Consider the following 13,054-nt stretch of genomic DNA (forward strand, 5'->3'; position numbering starts at 1 on the left):
ATTTTTCCAAGAACTATTTTTGGAATTGCTCGAGGAATTTCTCCATTATCTCCTTCAGGGATTCCTCTAAGAACTTCTTCACTGATTATTCAGGAATTATTTCAAGGACTCTTCAAGGAATTTTTGAGAGTTCTCTTCTTCAAGGATTCGTCCAGGGACTCCTTTAGGCACTTCTACAGGAACTCCTTGAAAGACTCCTCCTAGAACTCCTTCAAGAAATCCTTCACAAACCTAAAGAAGGATTTTTTTTCAGGGATTCTTAGCGGTATTTCGCTTGCAGTTCCTTGAGGGATTTTTTCCCTGAAATTTCTTAAAGGATTCTTCTAGGAAATCCTTCAGGGATTGCTCTAGGAATTTCCTCAAAGGTTGCTCCAGGATTTTTCAGGAATTAACAAAGTTATTTCTTCAGAGTTTCATTCAGATAGTTCTTCCGGGGTTTCTTCTGGGGTTCGTTCACGAGTTCCTTCAGAGATTCATTCTAAAGCTCCGTCACAGGTTTTCTCCTGGATTTCAATCAGAATTCATCCAGAAACCCGAGCAAAGGCGGATAACAAAGTGATTTCACTTTGATAATAAACTGTGTTATCGGGGTTATCATTTTGTTATTTTTGTTATCATCTTTTTCAATTGATGTTAACCAGATGATAACACATTTTGTTATCGATAATTTTGATCTATCGCGATAACATAAAAAAACTAAATGATAACAAAATAAGTTATCTGTTTCCAAACGCATATTTCAAAGCTTTCCCAAAACTGAGAATCTGATGAACCTCGAATCTAAAAATAGATTCCGCTTTCCACCTTCAATGCGACTGCAGTACGAAAGCGTAGCCTTTTATTACTCTCACTCTCAATGAGTCCCGTTGGTATAGGGGATATCGGCTGCGACCGACAATCACTCGATCAGGGTTCGAGACCCGCCTGGGCGCAATAGTTTAAAACATTGGTTGTTGATTATAAGAAACCTTTTTTTCAATAGGTGACGATGTCGGTAAAGTAGATTTTTACTATTTTGGTCGATAATATAGCAGTGAATGATAACAAATTGATAACAAAACCAGTTATCAATCAGCTGTATTTTTTCATGTTGATAACTAAATGCAACATTGAACAAAATATTGTATAACACAATTAGTTATCCACTTGAACTCAATGATAACTTCTTATCATTTTGGTATTCGAGAAGTAAATATGAGTTATCATTTTTGTTATGTTGGCTCTTAATTCAACCTAAATGATAACAAACTCAATTATCAAAAGAATGATAACCAGATAACAGAACTTATTATCATTTTGTTATCCGCCTTTGCTCGGGAAACTCTTTTGGAATTCCATCAGAGATTCAGCAATTCCTCCATGAATTTATTCAAGATTTCTTTCAAAAACTCCTTCAGACATTTTTCCAAATTTTTGTCAGGAATTTTTCCTGCAGCTCATTCAAGGATTCCTGTAGGACTTTCCAGGTTTTTTTTTCTTAAACTCTCCCAGAAATTCCTTGGTATTCTGCTATGAAGTTTATCTTGGAATTTTTTTAATAAAATTTTAAAGGAATAAGTAAAAGGATTATTTAAGGAATTCCTTTTGAAGCTCTTTGAGGGATTTCTTCTGGAATTTCTTGAGGATTTCTTAAGGAAATCCTTCAAGTGATTTCTCCTAGTATTCTTTGTAGAATTTTCCTGGAATTCCTAGATGGATTTCTTTACAAACTTCTTCAGGGATATTTTTAGGATTTTTACTGACTTTTCAGTCCGATTGTGAGATCAAAAACAACCGTCTGTTCTCTTACTCCGACGTTTCAATCCATATCACATCTTTTTCAAGTATTCTGTTGGTTTATTATAGTAAAAAGTTTACAAATTACATTCATTTCGACAAGACACTTTACAAACAATTAACACTTTACCGAGATATCGATTGCTTTCTCGTCATTTGGATTATTTAATCTCTCAACTATCATTTGGTTTTAATCTACAAGTATAATTAACTGTCAGTGTTTCCTAGAATAATGTTGTCAAGTTTTACTTACGGAAACCCGTTTTTTACCCGGAAACCACAATTTTGAATTTAGTTATCGGGATTCGGACCGCTTTCACTACTATCTCTCTACAATTTCAAAATGACGGTTGGCGATTTCAATCTTCTTGTGTTATGGACTTATCCACCGATGAACCAAATTCATCGCGGTCCGAGAATTTTGACACTAGAGCGGGGTCTGTTCCAATCAGAATCGTCCAATTCTGATTGGAAACGGCCCCGCTCTAGTGTCAAAATTCTCGGACCGCGATGAATTCGGTTCATCGGTGTATAAGTCCATGTGTTCGGTTCGTACGGTGTTCGTGTGACTAGCCTGTGTTGTGTTTACATTCGTTCTGTTTTGGTTTTTCATTTTCGTCATTTATCGTGTGGAGCAAGGCAGCGTAGACAGGTTGACTGTGTCTGTACGTTTGTTTTCCGTGTGTGGCATGTTTTTGACATAATAACTTTCCAAAATGGGAAGATTTGATGGTCTATGTGTCCTATCTAGTATCTTCACATCGTCAAGTTTGAATACAAGGTCGTTCCCTGCTGCGTGGTCTATCAGTGCTGTCTTTTTCCTAATATTTATTATCGCTGCGTCAGTGTTCGTGTGTACTGCTTCTCTCAGCGTCGTCAGTCTGCGTATGGTAGAACGATGTCTCGATATGCGTGTTTTCAGCTTCGTCGTTCTTATCCCATTGTAGCAGCTGTCACAGTTGTCGCAGTCGACTTTGTACACAACGTTGCTTTGCTTGTCTCTTGGTGTCTTGTCTTTGACTAGTGGTAGTATCGTCCCAATTGTGTTTGTTGTTTTCGTGGCGATGTTTGTTGTTGGATAGTCCTTTCGCAGTGTTTTTATTATCGAGTGCGAGAGGCCTTCGATATTGATGAGCGAACGAAATACTGTCTCACTCTCATCTATTCTGCTTTCGTTCGCATCCATAGCTGTATCCACTGTCTGTTTTGGAAAGTTGTTATATCAAAAACACGCCACACACGTTAAGCAAACGTACAGACACAGACAACCTGCACGTAGTCTACGCTGCCTTGCTCCACACGATAAATGACGAAAATGAAAAACCAAAACAGAATGAATGTAAACACAACACAAGCTAGTCACACGAACACACTACGAACCGAAAACATAACACACGAAGCTTGAAATCGCCAACCGTCATTTTGAAATTGTAGAGAGATAGTAGTGAAAGCGGTCCGAATCCCGATAACTAAATTCAAAAATGTGGTTTTCCGGGGTAAAACCTTGACAACATTATTCTAGGAAACACTGACAGCTAATAATACTTGTAGACTAAAATCAAATGGCGGTTGAGAGATTGAAAAATCCAAATGACGAGAAAGCAATCGATATCTCGATAAAGTGTTAATTATTTGTAAAGTGTCTTGTCGAAATGAATGTAATTTGTAAACTTTTTACTATAATAAACCAACAGAATCCTTAAAATATATCCGATACAGATCGAAACGTCGGAGTAAGAAAACAGAAGGTTGTTTTTGATCTCACAATCGGACTAAGAAGCCAGAAAAAAATCGTAAAAATACACCAAGAACAGTCGGAATCAATAAGCTTCTTCAGGGATTACTCCAGGAACTCCTTCAGTATTTTCTGCTGGAATTCTTTCAAGAATTCTCCCAGGAATTTGTTCACGATTTTTTTTTTGAAATTCTTAAAGGGATTTCTTCTGGAATTGTTAGAGAAATTTCTTTAGGAATTTCTTTGGGAATTTCTCCAAGAATTTCTTCAGAGATTTTACTCCATTGTGAATTTCTGCAGCAGCTCCTTCAGGGACTTCTTATGGAAATTCCAGTAATTTATTGAGGGATTTTTCACAGAATTCGTTCAGAAATTTCTCCTGGAATTCATTGAGGGATAGAGATTTCGGCTGGATTTCCCTGAGGATTTTTTTCAGGAATTTCTTCAAAGTTTTTTTTCAAGAATTTTTTTAGGAGATCCTCCAGAAGTTCCTCATGAAGGTCGATCAATTCGCTGGATGATCTTTCTTTGGTGATTTCTATATAAGTTTCATCAGGGGTTCCTCCATGAGTTCCTTACGTGGTTTCTCCTGATTTTTTTTAGTGATTTCTTCAGCAGTTTTTTTTTCAAGGAGTTCCTCAGAAAATCCTTCAGGGATTCCCCCAGGAGCTTCATCAGGAATTCCTCCAGGAGCATTTTCAGGGATTCTTGCAGGAGATCATTCAATGATTCCTTATATGACTCCTCCTCGAGTGCACTGAAAGATTCTTCTAGCAGTCCCTGCGGGGACTCCTCTAGGAGTTCTTCAGGATTTCCTTCAGCTTCTTCGACGTTGGTTATGAGATTTACTTCGGGATTTCTTTAGCTGAAACTATCTTGCCTGTAGCATTTAGCCTTTGAACGATCCATCTCCTTCGACGTATGTAAACGGAAAAGTCTCCATATGTACAGAGATTTCTTTACAATATGTACAGAGATTTCTTCACAATATCGAGCTACAGTTGCACAGATGCGTCTTCCGTAAATTGAGCTGCTTCCGAATTTTCTGGAGTATATGTCAGTATATCTATCCGCGAGTTTCGTCGTCACTGAAATAAAAAAATGGAAACAGAACACTTTAGGAACTTCTTGGGGCATAAAGTATCTTCGTGTCTACCACACGATGTACACTGAATGGTCATTTGCAGTGGATGCTGTTAGTGAATAATTGCAATCTGAGTAGCAGTCTTTGTCCCAGTTGAGACGTTGTTGGGTCAAGAAGATGAGCAAGTCCTGAGGAATCCAAATTCAGCGATCAAAATATCCCATATTACCGAAAATATCTGTTAACGATATGACGTTGCAAGCACATTGGCGACGTTGCGAGCACCGAAGATGGTGTGGTAACAGATCTAGGAGTTGGTGCGCAGTACGAAAGACTTCCGGCCCCTATCCTCCAAGAGATTGAGAAGGGGTTCGACCGGTTGAAAAACAACAAATCCACTGGAGCAGATCAACCGTTGCAGAAATGCCGCGAATACAACGTGCTCACACATCACTTTTTCATTGATTTCAAATCGTTGTATGATACAATCGATCGAGATCAGCTATGGCAGATTATGCACGAATAGGGATTCTCAGATATATTGATACGATTGATCAAGGCGAAGATAGATCGAGTGATGTGCGTAGTTCGAGTATCGGAAACACTCTCGAGCCCCTTCGAATCTCGCAGAGGGTTACGGCAAGCTTGCTGTTTAACATCACTTTAGAAGGTGTACACTCAAACCTCCATTTAGGTAGGATCCATTTAGGTAAAATCTATTTAGGTCCCTTCATTTAGGTAACGTTACCTAAATGGAATTTGATTGTGTTCAGATCAGTTGGAGTACTTAAGATAAGGTATAAGGTTCGTTTACGGGAAAGAAGTAGTGAGTGGTGTGAAGGGGATATGGGGGGAGGGGAGCGGGATGTAATGTTGAGATGAACCCCCTAACCACCCCACCCCCCCCCCCTTCCATGCAGTATTGCAAAGTGTCAGTATCCAGCGTCATTTCCAGCTGAAATTGAGATAAGCAACCATCCTTCCATCATTCAATTGATATAAGCTCCAGCATTGATGACGTCAAATCCGACATCAACCTATCATTCACCTGTTTTTATTTTGGCCACCAAACCCAACATAGACCCAACAGATGGTCGATATTGGTCCAACAATGGTCCTACATACGATAAAAATTGACCCGACATTCAATAATTTTTCAGTCTGGCGGAATTTTGCAGGGTTTTTCGTGTTTCGTGCACAGCTAGTCATTTGAATGACAATTCTGATCTAAGACCCTCCAAGACCCCCGAAAACGCCCCTCCCCTCCTGAAACCCAACGCCTCCTGAAACTTCTTGAAAGCCATCTGAAACTCCCTCCACATGACCCAAACATGACCTCCTTTAAATCTCCTAGTAACTCCCCCTTCTTAAACTCTTTAGCAACCTTGTACTCCATTTAGGTAATGAACTGAATCCATTTAGGTAATGGATCCATTTAGGTAAAAATTCTATTTAGGCAGTCCCGACTCGTTACCTAAATGGAGGTTTTGGTGTAATAAGGAGAGTGGGGATAAACACGAGTGGAACGATTTTCACGAAGTCCGTTCAGCTGTTTGGTTTCGCAGATGATATTGATATTATATCTCGTAAATTTGAGACGATGGCGGAAACGTACATCCGACTAAAGAATGAAGCCAGGCGAATCGGATTTGTCATTAATGTGTCGAAGACAAAGTACATAAAGGCAAAGGGCTACAGAGAGGAATCACCGCGCCTGCCACCCAAATTCCTGTCAACGGTGATGAAATCGAGGCGGTTGAAGAATTCGTGACAACAGCAGAGAAATTCAGAGACGCATTGTTGCAGGAAGTCGAGCTTACTTTGGACTCCGCAGAACTCTACGATCGAACATAGTTCGCCATCACACGAAGTTAACTATCTACAACACGTTGATTAGACCGGAAGTCCTCTATGGGCACGAAGCATGGACCCTACGTGCAGAGGACCAACGCGCCCTTGGAGTTTTCGAGCGGGAGGTGTTTCGTGCCATCTACGGCGGAGTGCAGATGGAAGACGGGGCTTGGAGAAGGCGAATGAACCACGAGCTGCATCAGCTGCTGAGAGAACCAACCATCGTCCAAACCGCGAAAATCGGGAGGCTACGGTGAGCGGGTCACGTCATCAGGATATCAGATAGCAACCCGACTAAAATGGTTCTCGAGAGTTATCCGACCGGTACAAGAAGACAAGATGCGCAGCGAGCTAGATGGATCGATCAAGTGGAGGACGATCCGCGGACCCTTCGCAGAGCGCAGAACTGGAGACACACAGCCATGGACCGGGTGGAATGGAGACGGGTACTATGTACAGCAGAGGACACTCAGGTCTTAGTCTGACCGCTTCGCTTCTTCTTACGATACTGGTGGGGAGATAAGGTAGTATTTTGCGAACGATGATGTGAACGCGCGGTGTGAAAACGGGTGGGTACTAGGGTGGGTATCAGAAATAAAATCGATTTTCATACCTCTACTACTCATCTACTTACTACGCACTGGTGGGGATAGTCTAATTCAACCTGGTTTTGTATGTGTAATTAAGTACAGATCATCAATCCAACACGACTCTTGGATTGGATTCAATTTTCTCACAGCTGTCAGTTGATGCTTTAAATTTCCTTTGTCGCATCCGCAATTAGTCAGAGATATTTCCGTCTAATTTTTTTTTTTTATCTGTATTAACGAGATTTTTAACCCTAGGCTAGTTCATCTCGGGACCCACGCTTTACTTCCCTTCCGAAGGAAGAACTCACATTTTGCGAGTTTGTCGGGAGTGGGATTCGATCCCAGGTCCTCGGCGTGATAGTCAAGTGTTCTAACCATCACACCAGGTCCGCTCCACCTTTCCGTCTAATGTAATGTAGGTATGTAATAGAATTGAATAATTATTGAACGAAGAGTATTGAATATATGGGGAACCTTAGTAGTAGAGTGAATCAGCGCGATCCCAGTTCTAACCGAATGACCAAGCACTTGTAACGTGTGGCAAGGGAAGCTCGTACATATTAGCAATAAGTTTATGATGTATAGTAACTCGCGACTGACCCTAGCTACGCGACGACCATAGATACCTAAGTTGTTGATTTGTAATAAATTTTCATTCCCATTCCAACAATCAATCCCGAAGTACGTGTTTTTATCAAGCTCTGCTATAGGTTATGGGCCCAGACCGTAACCGGAAGATTATCAGAAAATCAAGATGCTAGCGAATGGAGGAAGTTCTGGAATTCAGTACGGCGGCGGAAACGGAAGTCGTAGCGAAGTAGGAAGCGTTCGAGTAACGACCGGATATGTGGCGATGCCGGCTATAGAGCAGCTGAAGGGGCGCGAGAACTATTCGACCTGGGCATTTGAGATGAGGATGATTTTGATCCGAGAAGGAAGCTGGAGTGCGGTTGAACCGGTGGAAGGCGACGTCAAGATGCGAGCGCTGGCGCCGATCTGTCTCACGGCGATGACATAGTGCCGCTTCAAAGTGAGAGTGAAAGTGCGCGTCCATAGGATTTTCGTGAATTTGCTATTGTTGATATTCTTCTTTGCGGCTTCGCACACGCGCACTCCCACTCTCACGCGTAACTATAACGGCACCCTCAGCCTGGAAAGTTTCAACTATAGCCTTGTCCAGGATGCGGCGGATGCAGCGTTTCAAGATACCGGGCGGACGCGGAAGTTGACCTCGATTCGTTTGACTAGCAGTTCGAGTGTGGAGGAATACGTCAACGAACTGATGAGCACTGCCCACAAGCTTGCTTCGATTGAATTCAAGGTGGACGACTCGTGGTTGGTGGCGTTGCTGCTGATGGGACTGCCTGGGGAGCCAACCTGACCTCAGATGCGCTGAAAGCCAAGATCTTGCAAGATGTGAAGTTCGAAAGAGGGCTTACAAGTGGTAATGACGACGGAGTGTTGTACACGCGGAACGCAAATCCGAGCATGTTGAAGACGCAGGGGAAGAAAAGTCTGAGAAGACGAGCTTCAATTGCGGAAAGGCCGATTATTTCGTAGTCAAGTGTCCGGAGAAGCTTTCAAGTAAAGCGAAACCGAAGTCGAACGGATTGTGCAGCATTTTTGCGATTGGCGATGTTCAAGCTGTAGTGTGGAATTTTGACTCGGGAGCGACGTGTCATATGGCCAGGCCGAATCAGAAGTTCACTGAAGAAACACCGATGCAACATGCCGTTGGGACTACGAATGACGGAAGCATGAAGGCGTTGGTGAAAGGTACGGTTGAGATGTAGTCGGATGGTACGATTGATGTCCATGGTGTACTGAAGATACCGGATTTGGCAACTATCCTGTTGTTCATAAGTGCGATCTGCAAGCGTGGTCATGCCATGATCTTCACAACGGATAAATGCGAAGTTTTGAACGAGGATGGTGAGCTGGTCGTTTCTGGAAGCGAAGAGGCGGTCTGTGCCGAGTGAACCAGCCGGAGCGAACTTTTCTGGCAAACGGAATCCAGCTTTGGCATAGAAGGATGGCACATCTAAATGAGGCAAGTTTGAAGCAACTGCAGGACGTGACGGACGGTGTAGATTTTCAAGGTGGAAAGGTAGACGACTAGCGTGTTTGATGGGTAAGCCGCGACATGATAGTGATCAACGAGGACGGAAAAAGTTCAAGTTCAGAATGTGTTTAGGATGTCGTTCCGGTGCAACTCATGGAGCTTTTCGTTAAAGAAATCGTGATGACTGATGAAAATCCAGCTAATCCTGTTCCAATTCGCGTCGAAGACGATGATGAAGCTTCTGGAAACGATACGTTAGGGTGAATATATAACGAAGCCACCCCTCGAATTTTCAAGAGCACAAATCTGAAGAACCAAATGTCTCACCACGCTGAAAACTTGATCGATTGGTCACCCGCTGGTGGTGACCAATCGATCAACTTTTCAGCACTATCCATCATTTGGTTCTTCAGATTTGTGCTCATGAAAATTCGAGATGTGGCTTCGTTATATATTCACCTTAGAGACGTTCATTGAAGATTTTGAAGATGCCTATACCGATCCCGCGATCCCACCGCAACAATCAAGACCAGTTGAAATGAGTCAAAAAGGGTTGAGGCGCAGCGGTAGGGAGCGCACTTGTCCTGGCAAGTTTGATGATTTTATTACGTAGGGTTCTTTTACTGGCGATGTAATTCCTTACCAGCGGCTTGCTCCGCAGACGATACTTGTGGAAAACGTTCCACAGAGCTACGACGAGGTCTTGCGGCGACCTGATCGCCAATACTGGATCAAGGCGATGCAGGAAGAGATGGCGTCGTTGAGCGAAAATCAGACGTGGACGTTGACGAATCTACCCGAAGGACGCAAAACAAATGGGTTTTCGCAATCAAGCGAGGACCTGATGGACGTTTGGAGCGATACAAGGCAAGACGAGTCGTAAAAGGATGTTCCCATAAACCCGGAATCGATTACGGAGCAGTGTATGCAACTGTAGTTCGGTATTTGATGGCGGTGGCGACGAAACATGATTTGGATGTGGTTACCGCATTTCTGCAAGGCGAGCAGGGCAGCGAGGAAATTGACATGGACCAACCTGAGGGATTTGCAGTTTCAAATAAGAAGGTTTGCCTGCTCAAAAAATCGTTATACGGTCCCAAACAATTAAGCCGTGTGTGGAACGGCAAGCTGGATCAAGTGCTGCGACAACTTGGCCTGCAACGATCTTAAGTTGACACCTGTCACAGTTAAGTTGACAGGCTGTCTGTACTGGTTGCTGGATGGAGAGACGGTGCTTTTCGTAACAATATACGTGGATGACCTGCTGATTTTCACGAATGATGGTCGATTGAAGAAGAAGCTTAAGCATTCCTGATGCAGAACTTCAAGATAAAGGACTTGGGTTCAGCTACTCATTGCCTTGGTATTCGGATCAAGAGGAATCGACGAGAAGGTAAGCTTTCATTTGACCAGCTGGTGTATATAGAGGAGATCGTGCGACGCTTCGGAATGGAAAATGCATACTGTATTGCGACCCCAGCGGATTTCGGAGTCAGAATTGAAAAATCGATAGCACCCTAAACTGAAGAAGAAGAAATGGAGATGAGAAACGTACCCTACAAGGAAGCAGTTGGATGTTTATCCTTTGTGGCACAGACTCATCGAACCTAGAAAAGCCACAGTGGGAAGCAGTCAAGCGAATTTACCGATACCTAAAGGGAACAGCGACGAAGAAGTTGGAGTATAGTAGGAATCCAACCGAGGAGCTGAAAGGATATAGCGATGCTGATTGGGGAGGAGATCCTGATAGCCGCAGATCGACCAGTGGATATGTTTTCACGCTACAAGGAGCAGCAATAGCCTGGAACGTGAAGAAGAAACCGACAGCGACTCTTTCGTCTTGCGAGGCGGAGTATATGGCTCTTTCCCGAAGCATTCAAGAAGGCATTTGGTGGAGAAATCTTCGATCTGAATTCAGCAACGTTGGACCGGTTTCAGTTCTCTGCGACAATCAGTCAGCAATAAGCATATAGCTAACAACAGATCCTACAACCCCCGGACCAAACATGTTAGCATCCGCTATCATTGTGAACATGAGAACCTGGAGAATGGCGTAGTCAAGCTCAACTACATTTCAACCTTCAACCAACCGGCAATCCATCCATTCAACCAACCGGCAATCCATCCATTGGTTCACCAAGCCAATGACGAAGCAGAACCAGGAGAAGTTTTGTCGTTTGATAGGCGTCGTAAATTAGAGAGAGGAGGGTTTTAGCAGGACAGAAGGTCGAAGGGCAAATGGTCGAAGGACAAAAGGTCGAAGGACAAAAGGTCGAATGGGACAAAAGGTCGAATGGGACAAAAGGTCGAATGAACAAAAATTTTAGTGGATCAAGTTGCCGGCTGGTGTGTCTCACTTATAAGAATAAAAAAAATGATGAGTCTTTGTTGTTATCCATTGAGAGAACATTATCTCTCTCTCTCTCTCTCTTCTTGGCGTAACGTCCACATTGGGACAAAGCCTGCTTCTCAGCTTAGTGTTCTATGAGCACTTCCACAGTTATTAACTGAGAGCTTCCTCTGCCAATGACCATTTTGCATGCGTATATCGTGTGGCAGGCACGAAGATACTCTATGCCCAAGGAAGTCAAGGAAATTTCCTTTACGAAAAGACCCTGGACCGACCGGGAATCGAACCCGTCACCCTCAGCATGGTCATGCTGAATACCCGTGCGTTTACCGCCTCGGCTATATGGGCCCCTAGAGAACATTATATGTAGTGTTGTTAAAGAAATCATATGCATTTCAGCCACTAACATTTCCATAAGAAATTCTTCCTTCTTTCGTTTATAGGCTGTTCTTTCAAGTTGTATTGATGTAGTCCATTCGACCTTTTGTCCTTCGACCTTATGTCTTTCGACCTTTTGTCATAGATACGGGAGGAGTGATGTGTAGGGCACTGCATTGTTTTGATTTTGTATGGGATGTTGACGTTTATTGGCCTTGTTGTTTACAAAATTTCTGTAAGAGTGAAATAGAAGGAGATAATTTCGTGCAGTGCCCTATAGTAACTCGCCACCAACCCGGGAGCTACTTGACAGCTGCCCAACAACGTCAGCGTACCTAAAAATTTTGGTCCGGGTGGTACTGTCAGATTCAAAGCGGCAAGCGCTAATTTTGAAAAGGACGAAAACTGACAATAACAAACCGCACAAAAAATATTAAAACATTAAATTGAAGCCTTAATTTGTTGTTTCCGCTTTTTTGTGGTAGATAAATGCAAATTAAGTGCGGCATGATGAATTTGTTTACTAGAGGCGAACATTATATCTATAAAACGGGTAAAGGCAAAATAGTCGACTTTCATAAAATTAATAAGAAACTCATGTTTTCCTCTGGTGCGGTTATTAAGCACCAGCAAGTAATAAATTAGGTTAATTGTGCTAACATTTTACAGCTAAATATCTGGCGGCAAAGCCAAAATGGAACTTAAAAATAATCTTTTGCAGATGTTTTTTTTCGAGTTTGATCTTCGGTTTGGTCTAGTATGCGCAGTCACCAATTAATATGCAAGACCGTTTAAACATGTGCTTTTATTACATTTCTTAGAACAACAAAAAGAAAAATCAAAATAATTTCAATTTAATGAACATTAGTTTTTGCGCTTCTGTTGATTACGTCCTTTTGATACGAAACGCTAGCCTCTTGTTGGCTTCCACTCACCACGAAACAAAAAGATGTTTTCGCATGGACAAAAATTGTTGCGTCAGTGAATGATGGACCCGTTGTTTACGAACAGTAGCGACATCTGCGATTTGCAAGTAGGTACGCGAAACTGAGCTCATCTGTCAAGTTACGGGGGGGTTGCTCGCCACTGACCCTAGCTACGCGACGACCATATATACCTGAGTTGTTGATTTGTAATAAATTTTCATTCCCATTCCAACAATCAATTCCGAAGTACCTACGTGTTTTTATCAAGCTCTGCTATAGTTTAACGTCCAAACAAGTTAAAC

Source organism: Aedes albopictus, chromosome 1 (genome assembly GCF_035046485.1).
Source record: "Aedes albopictus strain Foshan chromosome 1, AalbF5, whole genome shotgun sequence".
Lineage (NCBI taxonomy): Eukaryota > Metazoa > Arthropoda > Insecta > Diptera > Culicidae > Aedes > Aedes albopictus.